Genomic DNA, 21007 nt, shown 5'->3' on the forward strand with positions numbered 1-21007 from the left:
GGGCCATATTGATTATCTACTGCCACAATAATGCTGTGTAATTAAAAACCATAAAACCTCCGTAGCACACAATAATAAGCCTTTACTGAGCCAACAAGTCTGTAGGGTTGAATTGATCTGGACCAAGCTCAGCTGATCTTGGGTGGGCTCGCTCACATGTCGTTTAGATGGGTCACAGGGTGACTACCTGTTACCCATCTAAGAAAGATCTCAGCTGAGATGAGAGAATTGACTGCTCTATTCCAAGTGTCTGTCACCACCCATCATGAACACGTATGTTCATGTGGCCACAGCGGAGGGCAAGAGGTAACAAGTCTAATCATACAAAGTGGAATTCAAGCCTCAGTGGGCATCATGTTTGCTAACATCCCATTGGCCAATGCAAGTCACATGGCAGATTCCAGGGTTCTGCCCCCATCGGGCTCCCTGCTCAGTGGGGATCCTGCTTCTCCCTCTCCCACTCCCCCGGCTTGTGCACTCTCTGTGCTGGGTGCGGAGCCTACTTAAAAAAAAAAAAGGGGGGGGGCGCCTGGGTGGCTCAGTCGGTTAAGCAGCTGCCTTCAGCTCAGGTCATGATCCCAGAGTCCTGGGATCGAGTCCCACATCGGGCTCCCTGCTCGGCGGGAAGCCTGCTTCTCCCTCTCCCACGCCCCCTGCTTGTGTTCCCTCTCTCGCTGTGTCTCTCTCTGTCAAATAAATAAATAAAATCTTTAAAAAAAAATCTAATTGGAAAGCTGGGGAAAAAGTAAACATTATCAAGGTCCCATCATCTAGAAATAATCCCTTTGAAGACTTTGTTAAGACATTTCCAAAAATCTGTCCCTGCACATGTTATGTGTCAAGATAGACTTTTTTATTTTTACTTATTTATTTTAAACGTTATTCAGTCTTTAAAAATATTTTTTCAGATGTCCAAGAACACATTAAATGCCACTGATATGTAAGCCAAAAAAAAAGTATTCAAAGTTAGTAATAGTTCATACCAGAAATTAGCATTTGTTATATTTGAGAGCCCATTTATTTAAGCAAACCTTAAAAACTACTAAAGTATTGGCAAAATTATCAGATGGGTTAATATAAATAAAAGAACTTTGTGACATGTGGGCTGAGAGGCAAGATGTTACTGTTTGTTCACCTGGAGGGAATGCTGACTAGTTAGCCCCAAAACACATCCATGTTTCCGAACATTCTTTCAGTAAATCTTGGTTGAATGTCTATCATCCATGCAGAACTGAGCTAATTGCTTTAGAGAGGATAAATAAGCAACCAGGGTCTTTGGCTGCCTTCCATGAATTTACTGTCTGGTTAGGGAGGAAAAAAGAGGTAAATATTTAAAGTCAAATTGCAATTTATTCAATTAATTTCAACAAATATGTCTTGAGCAAATATGTAGCATTGTTGGGGATACAGCAATGAACAATACTGATGAGGTCCCTGCCTTCATGGACCTTACATTTTAGTGGGTAAGGCAAGTATGTAAGGTCAGACAGTGGTTGAGTGCTATGAAGAAAAAGCAGGCTAAAGGGATAGTGACAGTGTGCTATTTTTAGATGGGCTAATCCGGGAAGGCTGCTCTGAGGAAGTGATATCTGAGCAGGGACTTAAATGCGGTAGTGGGCCATGACCATCTAGGGAATGATCCATCAGGCAGAGAGAATAGCAAGTGCAAAGGCCCTGAGGCAGGAATATACTTTGCATGCAAAATGGCAAGGAAATGTAATTAAGTGTTGAATGTATGCTATGGTATAAAATTGTAATGAATCTTGAATGTCTACCATGGTATATAATTATAAAGTATTTTTGTGGAAGTTTCCTCAAAAATCATCCAGTTTAAAGTAAAACAGTAGGGAATTTTATATACACAAAAATGTATTCATTTTCCCCAACAAATCTGCAGTGTTTTGTCTCAAAATAATCTACTACTGCATTCAAAGAGATAGACTACACTAATTTCAATAATAAATTTTGATTACTCAACCTTTTCATTTTGCTATTTAGAACAAAAGAACAGACACTTATTACAGTCTTCAAAACCATCTGCATTAAATTGATGAGCCAAAAAACACAGCTATCACAAACCCAGACATTTTGCTCCATAATCTAATGTCCTATTCATTCTCAGTATTCTTGTTCTTAGAGGGGAAAATGTTGAGTCAATGGTTTCGACTTGGAAGATTTACTGAAACATCAAGATTCTGCAGAGTAAAAATCGAGTGGAAAAATGAGAAGAAAGCAAGTTACCCAAGAATCAAGCAAATTTAAACATGATTTCATTGATTTATTAACTTGAATAAAACTGAAAATTGCACACACATAGTACTACATGGCATTATTAATAATTGTCATTATATTTAAATCTTCGGCAGTATGTGATTATATTACTTCACTCCAGAGTTAACAAGAGCCACAAATGATAAGAAAATTATTAGTATCCTCAGTGTTTGGGTTTTGAAGCATTTGCTCCAGGTATTAATAATCTTGGACTTGGGTCCCATTTACAAACTTTCCCCTTTTGCACACAATATACATCATTGTACCATGGTTTTTTCTCCCTCATGAATACAAATAGGATTCCAAGCAGGAGAATCTTTTTCAGTGACATTTCAAAATAATAGGCAATGTGGAGGCCTGTATCTTGTTCTGGACTGTCAAAATTTCTTCCATTCCTGTTTTAGAAACAAAATTGCTTAAGTTCTGTGACATTCTGGAATCTCTGGAGTGAATGTGTGTGTGTGTGTGTGTGTACACGTGTGTGTATGTTTAGGAGCTTTTTAGTATAATTTATATATTATAAAATTCACCTGTTTTAAGTGTACAATTTAATGAATGATTTTTAGTACATTTACAGACTTAAGCAGCTATCACCACAATCTGATCTTGGAATGTTTCCAACCCCAAAAAAGCTCTCTAGGGCTTATTTGTAGTCAATCTGTTTTCCCAACCCCATGCCCAGGCAAATACTAATCTACTTTTTATCTCTATAGATTTGCCTTTTCTGAATAACCTCTGTTTTGATTGGTGTTTTGATAAAATTTGACCATGGTATTTGCTAAAGCCCCAACAGAGAATTGCTTGCCCAGCCTAATGGCAAGTAAAAACAAAATTAAAACACTGCCAGAATGGGTGTGTTTTCTCAAATTTCTGACCAATCCGTAAAAAGTTCCAGACATTTTTCAGATTCAAGTTTATACAAGGCTGTTAAGGCAGCTCCTTCTACCATCTTTCCTCTTGTCAGGGAAATAGCTTCCTTGGCCATGAGCTTGCAAAGCAGGTGATAGTCTCCGGGCAGCCACCCTACGGGGAGAAAGCCCAGGAACTCAGCCAGGATCCAACACCCAAACAACCCTCTGCATTTTATCATTTATTTTTATAAGATTTTATTTATTGAGAGAAAGAGAGAGCGTGAGCACAAGCAGGGGGAGGGGCAGAGGGTGAGGGAGAAGCAGACTCCCCACTGAGTGGGGAGCCCAAGGCAGGGCTCAATCCCAGGACCCTGAGATCATGACCCCAGCCGAATTACCATTTCTTTTTAACACATCATTGCAGGGCAGTCTGTGGGATAGGGAGAAGACCCTAGGTAAGGTGGTCTTGCCTAAGAAGGTGCTCACCCACAACTGCTTTTGTCAACTGTCATTGAAATTCCATTTCTAAAGACAAAGGCTCTTACTGTCAGAATCTCACTCCAGAATGTTCTCTTGCTAGACCCTATATAACTTGAAATGTAGTTCAGACCTTCTTGGAAAATATACTTGGTATGATTGTTAATTAAATTAATTTAATTAAACTAAATTAGTCCACATGGACTCCCCCCATGTGGGTGGGCCTTATCCTAACAGTTGAGGGCCCAAATGGAACCAAAGGCAGAGGAAAGAGGAATTTGTCCCTTTTTCCCTGCCTTACTGATAGAGCTGGGCCATTTCAACACATCTTCTCCAGCCCTCTGGCCAATATTTACACCACTGGCATTCCTGGTTCTCAGGTCTTCAGACTCAGACTCAATTATATCACCGGTCTGACTGGGTCTCCAGCTTGTGGACAGCGGACTGTGGGACTTCTCAGCCTCCAAGGCGCATGAGCCAATTCCTCATAATAAATATCCATATAAATCTCTACATATTGGGGTGCCTGGGTGGCTCAGTCGGTTGCCTTCGGCTCAGGTCATGATCCCAGGGTCCTGGGATCAAGTGCCACATCGGGCTCCCTGCTCAGCGGGGAGCCTGTTTCTCCCTCTCCCTCTACCGCTTCCCCTGCTTGTGCTTGCTCTCTCTCTCAAATAAACAATATCTTTAAAAAAAAATCTTTACATACGGACATATATTATGTATACAATAAATCCAAATAAGTCATACATAGGAAAATAAGAAGTGGAGGTGTTGCTGTAACAAATACCTAAAAATGCAGAAGTAGCTTTGGAACTGGGTAATGGGTAGAGAATAGAGTTTGAAAGTTCACGCTGGAAAAAGTCCACATGGCATGAATAGACATTTGTTCATTCATTCATTCATTTATAACATTTTATTTTTTTAAAGATTTATTTATTTGAGAGAGAGAGCTCACGTGCACGAGCAAGGAGAGGGGCAGAGAGAGAGGGAAAGCAGGGAGCCCGACTCGGGGCTCTATCTCAGGACCCTGAGATCATGACCTGAGCCAAAATCAAGAGTAAGCCTTTTAACTGACTGAGGCTCCCAGGCACCCCAGTATTTTATTTTTAAATAATCTCTACTCCCAACATGGGGCTCCAAGTCACAACCCCAAGATCAAGAGTTGCATGCTCTACCCACTGAGCCAGCCAGGAGCCCCATGAATAGACCTTTAAAAGTAACTGGCGAGGGGTCTTTGGGTGGCTCAGTTAGTTAAGCCTCTGACTCTTGACCTCAGCTCAGGTCTTGATCTCAGGGTCATGAGTTCAAGCCCCACAGTGGGTTCTATGCTGGGCATGGAGCCTACTTAAAAAAAAAAAAAAAAAGTAATTCTGGTGAGTGGTCAGAAAGAAAGATGAGAACTGTAGAGAAAGCCTCAGTCTGCTTCGAGAATCCCTCGGTAGTCATGAACAGTATGTTGGTAGAAATATGGACAGTAAAGGCCATTCTGATGAGGTCTCAGACAGAAATGAGGAACATGTTACTGGAAACTGGATGAAAGGCAGTCCTGGTTATAAAGCGGCAGAGAAGTGGCTGCATTATGTTTGAGTTCTAGTGTTTTGTGGAAGGTAGAAATTGTAGGCAATGAAATTGGATATTTAACTGAAGTGATTTCTAAAAAAAGGGTTGAAGGTGTGGCTTGGCTCCACCTGGCTGCTTATAGTAAAATTCAAGAAGAAATGACTTAAAGACAGAATTGTTAAGCAAAAAGGAAGTAGAACTTAATGATTTGGAAATTTTTCAGCCTATGCATATTGCAAAAACTGGGAACATTAAGGATATGGCCAAGCAACCATTTGAGTTATTGGGTAATGAGTGTGGGTGGGAGCCACAGATTAATCAGCCACCCCCAGGAGGATAACTGCCAGGAGTAGGAGATGGGAAAAAACGAGAGGAGGAAGGCTGTCAGACCTCATGGGTTTTATGGGATCAGCCCATAGAACTACTTAGCTGAGATCATGCACTATTCTTTAAAACAAGGGAAGAATGACCCCAAAGGCAATTTGGAGATTTTTTAATACCTAAACATATACACCCATACAATCCACACACAACAAAACAAAATCACCCCGTGACTTCACATTTTTAATGATTTCCAAAGTAAAATCACTCCTTCAGGACTCAAGTGCTTAGTCGGTGCTCTGCCCTCCCTGTCCAAGCAACACCTAGTCTGTTATTCATTTCCACCCGACTCCCCTCCTGGATGTCTTGTGGCAAGCCTCTTCAACAAGAGAATTGCTACCAACAGAAGTAAATATGCTTGGAACCTGTACATCATGTTTTGACTGCCTCAAAAGGAAGCAGAAAGGCAAATTTTATTTCTGGATATGTGTAAGCCAAGCCACAGGGTCCTTTTCTAAGGTAAAATGCACGACAAAAGGTGCCAAGCATTTCCCTTATTGTGTATCTAGCCTAAAAGGCATTTCATTCAAGAAAAATTTGAATAATGTAAGTTACAGAGTTACTTACTGTGGACAGTCTGATAGGCTTTGAAAAGTGCAGCCAAAATCTCAAGCGGCAATTTCCGTGTTTGGCCGACGTGCAAAAAAGCTGACTAAAAATGTGCACACTGAGCACAAATGGATAGAACCCATTACACATCAAGGAAAAGCGAGTCAGAGAGTAGAGCACAGACCTGGGGAGGCCACACAGCATATTCCGCAAAGAGAAGCTGCCGAGGTTACCACTTGGGAAAAAACACTGTGACATCGTGCTTGTGGAACAGTTTCCAGTCTGTAGCCTCTGATCTGCTTGGAAACTAGACTATATAACAAATTTCAGATACATTGAAAGTCATTTCTCCTAGGGCTGGAGGGAATATTTGAGACTTGGTTATTCACTGTCCGTAATCGCGAGGGACTATGACCACAGCAACACGAGATTACAGACCTTGTTCAAAGTTCTAAAACTGGACCTGAAAACACACAATCATAATGAATGTTCAATGATTAATCAGCATCTGTAAATGGATGGCTGAAAAACAGTGAGTTATAAGACAGCATTTCTATCTAGCTTTTTAAATCATAATTAGGGGTGTGTTTGTGTGTGTGTGTGTGTGTAAAACATTACAATCTCATGGGTGACACTAAGGTTGTATCAGCTTGATGAATCTGTTCAAGCCACGAATCTTGCCAACATGGCTCCAAGGTCATGACTTTGACTCCTATGAAGATCAAATGCGGTACTCATCCTCTTGGCCAAAATAACATCTTTCCCAGGAAACATTTGGATACTTAACTAATTGGTGTCTTTGCCATTCATTCATACATTCATTCATTCATTCCACCATCATTTAACACTGGGGCACAAAGAGGACTAAGTCAGGGGACTTGGTCACAATCCAGTGGTCCATGGGTATGTGCTTGTGTTTTCTAGTTAATATATGTCATTGTAGCCAAATCTTTTTCCCCCGGCTGAAATGCAAGCACCTGGAGGACAGGCTGGAGGGATATATAACTCAAATGGGGCACTTGGGAGCCCCTGGAGCAGAGTGTCCTGGTGGCACATCTTTGGATTCCCAAGTGATAAGAAGGAGGAAAGAATGATCAGGGAGAATCTAGCTCAACAGATTTCAAAGAACAAAGTGCAAGCCCCTCCTGTCCCTACTTGTAACAGTGCTGTGGACATAGAGAGTAAGCACCCCTGTTCTAAAATTGTTCAAATCCATTTTATTGTGACCAGGCAGTTGAGAAAATTTAACCGCAGTGGAAGATTATGTTCATCTATAATACTATAGGACCTATGGCCCATTTCCCCAAATCACTGTGAATTAAATATGTTACTATCAAGTAGGAGAGGCCCCCAAAATAATGTTCTCTTATTTTTATTTCTTTTTAGCCATTCCAACTCATAAAATATGCAAGAAGCAAGAAGAAATGGAAAGTGCATAAGAAAGTTTCTTGAGGGGCCCCTGGGTGGCTCAGTCAGTTAAGCGGCTGACTCTTGATTTTGTCTCAGGGTCATGAGATCGAGCCCCACATTGGGCTCCATGCTGGGCGCGGAGCCAGCTTAAGATTCTCTCTCCCTCTCCATCTGCCACCCACCTCTAAAAAAAAAAAAAGAAAGTTTCTTGAAACGTCCCTGTGGAGTTGGACCAGCTTTTACGTAATACCACATAATGGGCTTCCAGGGATGAAGGAGGATAAAAAAAACTTGATTAAAAGTTTTTTTTCACACACACATTTGGAAAAATCTCAACTTCAAGCATCCATTTGAATTACAATGCATAAAAATCTGTGTTTCTCAGATTGATAAAGGTTAAACAGTATAATAATACCCAGTGCTGGTGAGGGCATGGGAGTAACTAGTCTTGTTCACAGTCTGTGGAAGGATAAAGTGGAGAAAAAGCTTTGGAGGACTCTTTTGGTCCTATCTATCAAATTTAAAATGTGTATATCCTTTGACCCAGTGTATTAGTCAGCTCCAGCTGCTGTTAACAGAAAACCACAGACTCGGTGCCTTCAACAACAGAAATGTATTGTCTCACTGTTCTGGAGGCTAGAAGTCCAAGATCAAGGTGCAATCAAGGTTGGTTTCTGGCGAAACCTCTCTTCCTGGCTTGAAGATGCTATCTTTTCCCTCTGTGCTTACATGTCCATATGCAAAAAGAGAGAGGAGTCAGGTGTCTCTTCCCCTTCTTATAAGAACAGCGGTCATACTGGGTTAGGGCTGTACTCTATGACCTCATTTAACCTTAATTACCTCCCTAAAGGCCCTATTTCCAAATAGAGTCACTTTGGGGGTTAGAGCTTCAACATACGAGTGGAAGGAGGGGTCAAAAATATGGTCCACAGCATCCAGCAAAGCAACTTTTAGAAATTTATGTTGGGGGGGCACCTGGGTGGCTCAGTCATTAAGCGTCTGCCTTCGGCTCAGGTCACGATCCCAGGGTCCTGGGATCGAGCCCCGCATCGGGCTCCCTGCTCGGCGGGAAGCCTGCTTCTCCCTCTCCCACTCCCCCTGCTTATGTTCCCTCTCTCGCTGTGTCTCTCTCTGTCAAATAAATAAAAATAAAATCTTTTTAAAAAAAAGAAATTTATGTTGGGGACACCTGGATGGCTCAGTAGGTTAAGCATCTGCCTTCGGCTCTGGTCATGATCCCAGGGTCCTGGGATCAAGCCCCGCATCAGGCTCCTTGCTCCGCAGGGAGCCTGCTTCTCCCTCCGCCTGCCGCTCCCCATGCTGGTGCTTACTCTCTGTCTCTCCCAATCTCTCTGACAAATAAAAAAAGAAAATCTTTAAAAAGAAAGAAAGAAAGAAATTTATCTTGTATGTCTGCATACGTGCACAAAGATCTTTGAATAGGAATATTTAAAGGTGCTTTGTCTGCAGTAGCCAACATAAGCATCCATCAAGAGGGGGCTAGTTAAACAAATTAAGGTACATTCAGTCAATAAAATACTACTATGCACCTGTTAAAATGAATGAACCAGCACTAAACATGTTGACATAGAGAAATCACTAAAATGTATCATTAAGTGGAAAAAACAAGGTGAAGAGCAGTGTGTGGAATATGATCCAATTTCTATTAAAAAAAAAAAAACTTATGCACCAATATTTTCTTGAAGGATTTGTAAGAAACCATTGACAGTCATTAGCTCAGAGGAGTGCACTTGAGCATGGGAGGAAGCCCTTGTTTCTTCTAGCCTTCTCCCTGCTGTGTGGAGGTATGTTACTTTTGTTAAAAAAAATTGAGGTAAATTTCACAGAGCAAAAACTTCACCATTGTAACCATTGAAAAGTGTATGATTTAGTAATACTTTAGTACTTTCACAATGTTATGGAACCATTACCTCTATCGAGTCGCAAACATTTTCATCACCCTGGGTGGGCAGGTAGTCCTCATTCTTCCCTCCCACAGCCCTTGGCAACCAATAATCTGCTTTCTGTCTCCATTGATTTACCTATCGGGATGTTTCATATAAATAGAATCATATAATACGTGGTCTTTGTTTCTGGCTTCTTTTGCTTAGGGTAATGTTTTCTTTTTCTATTTTTTTTTTTAGATTTATTTATTTGAGAGAGAGAGAGCATGAGTGCAGGGAGGGGCAGAGGAAGAGGGAGAGAGAATCTCAAGCCGACTCCCTGCCAATCACAGAGCCTGACCTAGGGCTGATCCCACAACCCCAAGATCATAACCCCGAGATCACGACCTGAGCAGAAACCTGAGTCAGATGCTCAACTGACTGAGCCACCCAAGTGCCCCTCTCTTTTTTTTTTAAGTAGGCTCCATGCCCAACTTGGGGATCGAACACACGACCCTGAGATCAAGAGTCTCATGCTCTACCAACTGAGCCAGCCAGGCACCCCTAGAATCATCTTCTGGAGGTTCATCCATGTTGTAGCATATATCCCTTTTTATGGCTGTATGAATATACCACATTTAATTTTTTCATTCATCCATTAATGAACATTTGGGTTGTTTCCTTGTGGTTATGGTGAATAATGCTGCTATGAACATCTGTGTACAAGTTTTTATTTGAATACCTATTTTCAGTTCTTCTGGGAGTGGAATTGCTGGCTCATTGGGTAATTCTATGTGTAATTTTTTGAGGATGAATGTTGGTTTTTCTTGTGTTTAAATATTTAATTTCATTCTATAAATGAAACTGTATAGGACAGAACCTTGAAAGATCTTTTAGTACAGTCTCTAGAATAAATGGACATTGACAATGGACATTATTTATCTAAATTAAAACAGTAACTTGAATTTAACAATATATTTTGCCTTAGGGCCTATTAGATGTCTTGTATAAAATGGACACTCCAATGTTCTTGCTATTGAAAACAGTGTATCTCAAAAGCATATAAGCATTCTTTTGATAACACTAGTATCCTTAGACAAAATACAATGAATAAGTAATTATTCTAATTTTAGAGATATTGTTGGTTCATTCAAAAAATAACTGTTGACCACTTCTCACCCATTAGGATTGTTATTATAAAGAACGCTGAAGTTAACAAATGTTGTCAAAGATGTGAAGAAGTTGCAACTTTTGTGCACTGCTGGTGGGAAGGTAAGATGTGCAGCTGCTACAGAAAACAGTATGGTGGTTCCTCAAGAAATTAAAAATAGAACTACCATATGATCCTGCAATTCCATTTCTGGGTATCTACCCAAAAGAACTGCAATCAGAGACTTGATTATACATAGACATGTTTATAGCATTATTATTCACAGCCAAGAGGTAGAAACAACCCAAGTATCCATCAACAGATGAATGGATAAACAAAACGTGGTGTGTATCTCTCTATATAGATAAAGAGAGAGAGAGAGCTATATGGAAAAATTACATTAAACATACACACACACACAATGGAATAATATTCAGCCTTAAAAAGGAAGGAAAACCGGGGTGCCTGGGTGGCTTAGTTGGTTAAGCAATTGCCTTCGGCTCAGGTCATGATCCCAGGGTCCTGGGATCAAGCCCCGCATTGGGCTCCTTGCTCAGCGGGGAGCCTGCTTCTCCCTCTCCTTCTACCTGCTACTCTGCCTTCTTGTGCTCTCTCTCTGTCAAAAAAAAAAAAAAAAAACTTAAAAAAAAAATAAAATAAAAAAGGGAAGGAAACTCTGGGGTGCCTGGGTGGCTCAGTTGTTTAAGCATCCCACTCTTGATTTTGGCTCAGATCATGATCTCGGGATCATAAGATCAAGGCCCGCACCTGGCTGGGCACTCGGTGGGGAGTCCACTTCGGATTCTCTTCCTCTCCCTCTGCCCCTCCCACTGTGCTCTATCTCTCTGTCTCTCTAAAATAAGTAAATAAATCTTTTAAAAAAAGGGAAGGAAACTCTGATACATGCTGACATGAATGAACCTTGAAGACAGGATGTTAAATGAAATAGCCAGTAGCAAAACAACAATATTATATGATTATATGATTCCACTTATACGAGGTACCTGGAGTAGTTAAATTCATAGAGACAGAGAGTAGAATGGTAGTTGCCAGGGGCAGGAGGAGGTGGGGAGGAGGCAGTTAATGTTTAATGGGGACAGAGTTCCAGTTGGGGAAAATGAAAAAAGTCCTTGAGATGGATGATGGGGATGGTTACACAACAACGTGAATTTCCTTGATGCCACTGAACCATACACTTTAAAAAGGGTAAAATGGCAAATTTATGTTGTGTATATTTTACCACAGAGAAAGGAACATACACATACACACAAAAGTAAATAAACAACTACTGAAAAAAAAATTAACTATTGAGCCGCTACTAAGGGCACTGAGGGTATAGCAGTGAACGAAACATAGAAAACATAGTTCCTGCCTCTGGGGCGCCTGGGTGGCTCAGTCGTTAAGCGTCTGCCTTTGGCTCAGGTCATGATCCCAGGGTCCTGGGATCGAGCCCCGCATAGGGCTCCCTGCTCAGAGGAGAGCCTGCTTCTCTCTCTCCCACTCCACCTTTTTGTGTTCCCTCTCTCGCTGTTGTCTCTCTGTCAAATAAATAAAAAAATCTTAAAAACAACAACAACATAGTTCTTGCCTTTATAGAGCTTACTATCTAGCAGGGGAGACAATGACAAATAAAAATTCAATATGCAGGGACTCCTGGGGGGCTCAATCGGTTGAGCGACTGACTTAGGATTTTTGGCTCAGGTCATGATCTCGAGGTCGAGATTGAGCCCCGCGTCGGGCTCTGTGCTCAGCGTGGAGTCTACTTCTCCCTCTCCTTCTGCTCCTCCCCACCACTTGTGCTCTCTCTCTCTCAAATAAATAAAATTTGTTAAAAAAATCAATATGCACACACACACATAGATCCACATATATATCTTTATAAAATCATATAGTTTCTTTTTAAAATACAGATGTGCATTTTTTTCAGCAACTTTCTTTTCACTCCAGCACCTTAGATCTCTCTCAGTGTTAGTCCATGTAACTACTTGCCTCCCTTTTTTAACTCTGTACAGAACTGCACACGAAACTACACTGTAGTGACTTAGCCATGCCGCTGTGAGAGGGACATTTAGGTAGTTTGCCATCTTTTGCTGATATAAACACTGCTCTGAGGAAGATCTGCAGAAAAGCTCATGTCATTCTACCTCTTAAAAGCAGTTCTTTTAGGGGCGCCTGGGTGGCTCAGTCATTAAGCGTCTGCCTTCGGCTCAGGTCATGATCCCAGGGTCCTGGGATCGAGCCCCGCATCGGGCTCCCTGCTACGTGGGAAGCCTGCTTCTCCCTCTCCCGCTCCCCCTGCTTGTGTTCCCTCTCTCGCTGTGTCTCTCTCTGTCAAATGAATAAATCTTTAAAAAAACAAAACAAAACAGTTCTTTTAGTAACAACTTATGTTTACTTTTTAAATTAACCCCCCAGACCTATCCAAGCAATCATCAAGGTGACCCCCCCTTACAGATACACAAATGGAGGCACCCTTTGAATAAACGAGTTCTTACATTTTTTTAATGCCTGTTGTCTCTCCCAAATGAACACACTGTTTTTCAAACCAGGGTGTATTGCTCTGATTTTCCAGTATCTCATTTCATCTCATTCCTGTTAAGTAAGAACTTAGCAATTGCCTTATCAGCTGCACTTTCACACGTAGTTCAGCAAGAATTTCCATCTACACACTCATAGATTAGATCTTGAAACTTAGCCTTGAAGTTAGTTGTTTGGACCTCAGGACCCAAGCCCGGGCATCTTCAGGTTTTGAGTTTTAGGGTGAAAGATCTCCTCCCTCTTGAACTGGCTTCCCGTGTAACTGGCAGCAACATGACAAATGTGGGGAGTGCCATCATATTTTTCCACTAGATTTTTTTAACATGTTGCCTTTCCACTTCAAACAACTATATTACTCTGATCCTGAGTAGACCGAAATGTCATTTAATGTAGCATCAGATTAATTTCTCCTAAATAGGGATGTAAACTGACTTCAGCAATTTTTGATATCTGAAGGAAATTGATTTGATAAATGGAAATGAGAATTCTTTTCTATCCTGAGAAATCTAAGATAATCGCCTTGCACATTAACTAACATTATTCCACCAGTATGGCTAATGCACAAAGATATTACACACCCAGAATATAAATTTATGAACTTCCAAATCTTACACATACACACACAATCTCCCCCTCCCTAAAACACAAATTTAATATGTCTTGTGTTGCTTTGGGTTCTCCTGGAAGCAGACACTGGGCCAGGTGTCAAGGGCAAGCAGTTTATGTGGCAGATGATCCCAGGAGACACCAGTGGGGCGAGGTGAAATCAGATCGGGAAGGGAGGGCAGCAACAAAGACTTGTTTTCCAGCAGGGTCCCAGTGTGAGTAACTAAGACTTAATCCTGCTGGAGAACTCTGGGACTTCAGAGTCTCCCCATGGAGGGGGTTAGAGTGCTGGGTATTTATACACTTCTTCCTGCCAGTCACCGATTGAGGGATTTTGGCAGGGTGGGGTTCGGGGGAGATTTCATCCATTCCTTATACTTCCTAGCTGTCATGCTGGGGCCAAAGTCCTCAAGCAAGGAAATTTGGGGACTGGCAGCTGGAAGTCCGGCCAATGTGCACCAAAGTGGTACGGATGAGGATAGATGTGCGCAAGGCTGCACTGCCACATCTTTCTTCCTGAAACTTCTAAGTAAAATTAATGGCATCTTTTCTTCTTTTTCCTCCAGAATTTATTCGGCTATCCATGTCATTGCACATATCAGAGACACTCACAGGTCTTCCATTGTCTACAGGGTCTCCGCAAGCCCCCCGCCCAACACACATACACATACACACCCCCCATAGACAGGGAGGAACAGTGACTCCCTCACCTCACATCTCCCTCAGGAAAGAGCATGGTGAGCACTACAGAACACGCAGCTTCCAGATGTATGGGTTCTTTCTAAAGCCCTCTTTAAAAATCTGGAACACAGGAGGTTCCTTAGGTTTCTGGTTGTCATTTTTCTTTCCAAATGTTAAGAGAAGAAATTTGGGCCAATTTATGGAATTAAAAATACAATGTTCTAAATGCATATGTCAAATGGTGTGTTAAGTACTAAAGAAGAAAAATACAGCAGAGAAAGGGGGTATATATACATTTTCTCTTTTTACCTTTAGTGATTCAAACTCTAGGATCTTGTGCACACACAAGTACTCGAATATTCAGCATTGTCTGTAGCAGCAAAAGACTAGAAACAATCTAGACCTATCCATCTATGTAAGAAACATTCACGTGTCTCACAAATACTAACTCACTTAACCCTCAAGAACAAACATGTTCAGTAGCATGGTCATTATTCATTATTCCCTTTTTTCAGATATGAAAACTGAGGCAAGAAATTAAGTCATCTGTCCAAGTTTATACAGGGAGGAGGGGGTAAAATCAGGATTCGAACCCACACTATCTGGCTCCAGAGTCTAATCTCTTGAGCTGGATGCATGGCTGCCTCACTCTCTAAGGGAAAACTAATTAAATAATGGTTTGAACCCTTCAGTGGAATTCTATGGAGCTGCTGAAAAGAATGGGGGCAGTTCTGTACATGTTGATACGGAAAGACCCCTAAGATATTAACTAACAACATCAAGGTATTGAACAGTATAAAGAGTAAGTTATCATTTGCATCCCAAATGGGAGAACACATATATGTGCTTTATTATGCAAAGAGCATTTCTGAAAGGACACATGCAAAACCAGTAAGGGTACTTTTCGGAGAGAAAATGGAAGACACAAAAACTTTTCACGGACTTTTTCTGGCATTCTTTTGTTTATCATACACATGTAATACCTGTTTTATAAAAGTTAAATATAACTTTAAAAAATTGGAAGGAATTATAACTTCTTTTAAGATTTTATGTATTTATTTGAGAGAGAGAGAGAGATAGTGAAAGAGAACATGAGCAGGGGCAGGGGAGGGGGAGAGGCAGGCTCCCTGCCAAGCAGGGAGCCTGATGCGGGACTCAATCCCAGGACCCTGAGATCATGACCTGAGCTGAAGCCAGACACTTAACTGACTGAGCCACCTAGGCGCCCCATAACTTCTTTTAACAGAGCAATGGAAAATGTCATGTTTTGAATTTTCCAGAACTTACTTTACCTTGTAATTCAAGGTCAAAGACCAAAAGTGAAAAGTTCCATATCTTTCATGTGGCTTTAAATTGAGGGGAAGGGGGGTAATTTATCAGGCTATTTTATCAAACTGTGAAATGCATTAAATTCATGTGTAAATCTTAGTGAAAATAATTGCATAGTATGGTTGATTTCATTAGAGTGTATAATGTATTTTAAAGACTGTGACAGGGACGCCTGGGTGGCTCAATCAGTTAAGTATCTGCCTTTGGCACAGGTCATGATCCCAGGGTCCTGGGATTGAGCCCCACATCAGGCTCTTTGCTCAGCGGGGAGTCTACTTTTCCCTCTGCCCCTCCCCCCACTTGTGCTCTCTATCTCTAAAATAAATAAAATCTTTAAAAAAAGACTGTGATGATTTTAAACATTTTCTGACTCTGTACACTAATCTTTGAAATAAAAAAGGAAAAAAAGGCAGGGAACTATTTCAAACAGCTTTGTGAAGTCATTTTGGCTCCATGTCCTGTACCCGTTCCACTGTCTGCAATTTAAAATCTGATGGCCCTAAAAATGATCCACTATTCCTATTAATACCATTTATTTTAAAAGATCTTCATTTCAGGATGCCTGGGTGGCTCAGTCAGTTAAGTGTCTGCCTTCAGCTCAGGTCATGATCCCAGGGTCCTGGGATCGAGTCCCGTATCGGGCTCCCTGCTCAGCGGGAAGTCTGCTTCTCCCTCTGTCTGCCGCTCCCCCTGCTTGTGCTCTGTATCTCTCTCTCTGACAAATAAATAAAATCTTTATAAAAAAAATAATCTTCATTTCTTCCTGTTTTACTTGAATAACTTTGTCTTTTATTTTAAATAAACTCAAGAAATTGGTCCCTACAAATGAGAGTAGCAAAGTATGTTTCCTGAATTCATACTAAATGGAAGTAATTAAAGAAGCTCCCTTATTTAAAAAGAATTTGTTCTTTTCATGGACAGGCATACATCACTGAAAATGTTAAAATTTTAGGGCAGCTGTGTTCTCAAAATTAGGATTCCTATGTAAGATTAGGGAGGATAAAAATATATTTAAGCAAATATTGGAAACCACTTGCTTATAATTTCTCACTCTGCATAGGAAAAGGATAACTCAAGTTAATTCTGTTCATTAAAATAAGAAAATACTCAATTAAGTGGGCCAAAATAGTTTCAATTAAAGATATAAATTTCTCTAATTGGGACAAAATTTGAGAATCTCCACTATATAAAGACATAACATTTTTTTGGTTAGTAAAACTAATTTTTTACTAACTTGTAGTTAGCAAAACTAAGATGAACTTGTTTATTTATTTAGATTTTAAAGATTTTATTTAGGGGCACCTGGGTGACTCAGTTAAGTGTCTGCTTTCGGCTCAGGTCATTTTCTCGGGGTCCTGGGATTGAGCCCCCATCAGGCTCCCTGCTCAGTGGGGACCTGCTTCTCTCTCTCCTGCTGCTCCTTCCCCACTTGTGTTCTCTCTCTCTCAAATAAGTAAAAATAAAAATCTTTTTAAAAAAAAATTTTTTTTTAGGGGCGCCTGGGTGGCTCAGTTGTTGAGCGTCTGCCTTCGGCTCGGGTCATGATCCCAGGGTCCTGGGATCGAGCCCCATATCGGGCTCCTTGCTCGGCGGGAGGCCTGCTTCTCCCTCCCCCACTCCCCCTGCTTGTGTTCCCTCTCTCTCTGTCAAAAAACAGATAAAATCTTTTAAAAAAAAATTTTTTTATTTGTTTTAGAGAGATAGAATGGGAGAGAGAGTATGAGCGGGGGGAGGGGCAGAGGCAAAGGGAGAAGCAGACCCTGAGGACCCTGAGATCATGACCTGAGCTGAAGGCAGATGCTTAACTGACTGAGCCACCCAGGTGCCCCATAAGGTGAAATATGTTTTTTAAACTATGGTGAACTTTTAACTGGAAAAGGGGACAAGATAAAAAGCGCAAGACCCAAGACCTGGAAACTCTCAATGCTTCTTACCAACAGAAGTAGTAAGTGGGCCTCAAGGTATAGGAGGAAAAAAAACATAATCTTTAAAATAGGAAATTAAAATTTCCTAGGGAAATGCTTCCTCAACTCAAACTACAGGTATGTTCCACCTAACTTGGGCCTGAGCTTCCCATCTCAAGAAATAGACCATTATTTGATTAGTTCCAGAAGCTGGAAACCAGATGCCCTCCTGGGATTTTCTTTTGCTCTATTCTCCACATCCAATGCATCACCCATTCATTCTTCTATTCGCTGAGAGTAAATGAGCAATTGTGACTCCATCCCTCAGCTGCTCTTTGTCTCTTTTTGCCCTTGACAAGTCCCCCCAAAGACTCTCTCCCCAGCAGCTTCCCTTCCCTGCCTCACATACTCCCCATCCACGTCCCTAAACCGGTAGCCCTTCTTCATCGCTCTTCTTAGCGGACCTTAACCCGTATTCCACACGATTGGCCCCATCAACCTTCTGAAAGCATTCTCTGACCATTCACTTTTCTGATTTTCTCCGACGTCCCAGGGTCACTCCTTCTGTGTTTCCCTTCCGCTTCATCCTCCAACCAGGCCACCAAATACTAGATTTCTCCAAGGCTTGGTCTCAGTAGTCCTTCTGTTCTCTTTTTACTTCTTTCTAGACTAGTAGTTCTCAAAGCGCGTTCCACAGATCCTTTGGGGGTCCCACAAGGTCAAAACTACTTTTGCAGCAATACTAAAGTGTGACTTGCCTTTTTCACCATGTTGACACATCGGCCTGTGGGCAAAAAAGCAATGGCTCATAAAACTGCTGGTGGTTCCTATAAATCAAGTCACTGATACCAAACTATACCAACAGTCATTGTGTTCTTCCCTATCATGCACTTACAGAAAAAAGAGCTGCACTGAAGGGGCGCCTGGGTGGCTCAGTCGTTGGGTGTCTGCCTTCAGCTCAGGTCATGATCTCGGGGTCCTGGGGTTGAGCCCCCCATCGGACTCCCTGCTCCGTGGGAAGCCTGCTTCTCCCTCTCCCAATCCCCCTGCTTGTGTTCCTTCTCTCGCTGTGTCTCTCTCTGTCAAATAAATAAATAAATAAATAAATAAATAAATAAATAAATAAATAAATAAAAGAGCTGCACTGAAGAAGGTGTTTGATGGGGACGCCTGGGTGGCTCAGTCAGTTAAGCGTCTGCCTTCAGCTCCAGTCATGATCCCAGGGTCCTGGGATCGAGCCCCGCATCAGGTTCCCTTCTCAGCGGGAAGCCTGCTTTTCCCTCTCCCTGCCCCCTGCTCATACTCTCTCTCTCTAATAAATCTTTTAAAAAAAAAAAAAAAGGAATGCGTTTGATGTTGTATGCTAAGTATACTGAAAATTTTTTAAAATGCACTTGATGAATTAGTAAAGATAATAAATTTTATTAAACATTCACTCTTGAACATATCTCTTTCCATATAGATATGTTATTCTAGCACGTTTAATAAAAAGACCATTATTTATTAATTTGGCACCTTAGTGGAAAAGCAATTTGCCATATAATTATGGGTCTATTTCTCAACTTTCAATTTTGTTCTTCTGATCTCTATGTCTTGCCTCAATCACTAAAGTTTTACAGTAAGTCTTAAATCAGGTAGTGTAAGTTCTCCAAATTTGTTCACGTTTTAGAAAGCTGTTTTGGTGGGGCGCCTGTGTGGCTCAGTGGTTAAGCGTCTGCCTTCGGCTCAGGTCATGATCCCAGGGTCCTGGGATAGAGCCCCGCATCGGGCTCTCTGCTCCGCAGGAAGCCTGCTTCTCTCTCCCACTCTCCCTGCTTGTGTTCCCTCTCCTGCTGTGTCTCTCTCTGTCAAATAAATAAATAAAATATTAAAAAAAAAAAAAAAAGCTGTTTTAGGGATGCTTGGGTGGCTTAGTCGGTTAAGCGTCTGTCTGCCTTTGGTTCAGGTCATGATCCCAGAGTCCTGGGATCAAGTCCTGCAAGGAGCCCGCTTCTCCCTTTGCCTGCCACTCCCCCTGCTTGTGCTTTCTTTCTCTCTCTCTTTCTGACAAATAACTACAATCTTAAAAATAAATAAATAAAATTTAAAAAATAATAAATAAATAAATAAATAAAATTTTTTTAAAAAGCTGTTTTGGATATGCTAAATCCTTTGCATTTTCCACATAAGTTTTAGACTCAGCTTGTCAATTTCTACAGAAAAGGTTGCTGAGATTTTGATTGTGATTGCCTTGAATCTATAGACCAATGTGGGGAGAAATGTCATCATCTTCCAATCCATGTGCATGGTATATTTCTCCATTCATGTAGGTTTTAATTTCTCTCAACAATGTTTTGCAGTTTTCAATGTACATGTACTATATATCTTTTTAAGATTTATTTATTTTAGAAAGTGGGGGGGGAGCAAAGAGAGAGAAAGAATCCTGAAGCAGACTCCCTGCTGACCATGGAGCCCAAGACCAGGTTGGGGGCAGTGGGGGGGCTGATCCCAGGACTCTTGAGATCATGACCTGAGCCAAAATCAAGAAATCAAGAACCAGCTGCTTAACCAACTAAGCCACCCAGGCACCCCTATACTGTATATCTTCTGTAAATTTATTCCTACGTACATTTTTGGATGCTAACATAAATACGATGGTTATCTGAACTTCTTTTTGGCTTCTTCATTGCTAATATATAGAAATACAACTGACTTTGGTATATTGATCCTGAATCCTGTGATCTTGCTAAATTTACTAATTCTTTTTTTTTTTTTTTTAAGATTTTACTCATTTATTTGAAAGAGAGAGAGCACAAGCAGGCAGAGTGGCAGGAGAGGGAGAAACAGGCTCCCCGCTGAGCACAGAGCCCGACATGGAGCTCGATCCTAGGGTCCTGGGATCATGACCCGAGCAGAAGGCAGACGCTCAACCTACTGAGCCACCCAGGCGCCCCTAAATTTACTAATTCTGGTGGCCTTTTTGTATGTTTTTTTTTTTTAAAGATTTTATTTATTTGACAGAGAGAGAGACAGTGAGAGAGGGAACACAAGCAGGGGGAGTGAGAGAGGGAGAAGCAGGCTTCCCGCCGAGCAGGGAGCCCAATGAGGGGCTCGATCCCAGGACCCTGGGATCATGACCTGAGCCGAAGGCAGACGCTTAAAGACTGAGCCACCCAGGCGCCCCTTTTTGTATGCTTTTAAGGACTTTCTACATACGTGTCAACTGCAAATAAAGGCAGTCTCATTTCTTCCTTTCTGGTACATATGTCTTTTACTGATTTTTTTTTATTTTTTTATTTTTTGCTTTATTACATTGGTTAGGATTTCCAATATGATACTGGATTAAAGTAGTCAGAGTGGAAATCCTTGCCATGCTTCTGATCTTAGGCAAAAATAATTCAGTCTTTCACCGTTAAGTACGATGTTGGCTGTAGG

The 21007-nt window shown here is 41.3% G+C and overlaps 1 long non-coding RNA gene and 1 other non-coding gene across 2 annotated transcripts; both read right to left on the bottom strand.

Moving 5' to 3' along the window:
* Positions 1-9872: 9872 nt before the first annotated feature.
* Positions 9873-9945, bottom strand: TRNAK-CUU (transfer RNA lysine (anticodon CUU)). The gene has a single exon. It is a non-coding gene; the product is annotated as a tRNA-Lys (tRNA).
* Positions 9946-15186: 5241 nt separating this feature from the next.
* On the bottom strand, positions 15187-20530 carry LOC145717560 (uncharacterized). The gene is made up of 2 exons (XR_014140876.1): positions 18489-20530; positions 15187-18377 (listed from the first exon to the last, which is right to left on the bottom strand). It is a non-coding gene; the product is annotated as an uncharacterized LOC145717560 (long non-coding RNA).
* Positions 20531-21007: the final 477 nt, after the last annotated feature.

This window comes from Leptonychotes weddellii, chromosome 16, assembly GCF_054177405.1.
Source record: "Leptonychotes weddellii isolate Sample4059 chromosome 16, ASM5417740v2, whole genome shotgun sequence".
Lineage (NCBI taxonomy): Eukaryota > Metazoa > Chordata > Mammalia > Carnivora > Phocidae > Leptonychotes > Leptonychotes weddellii.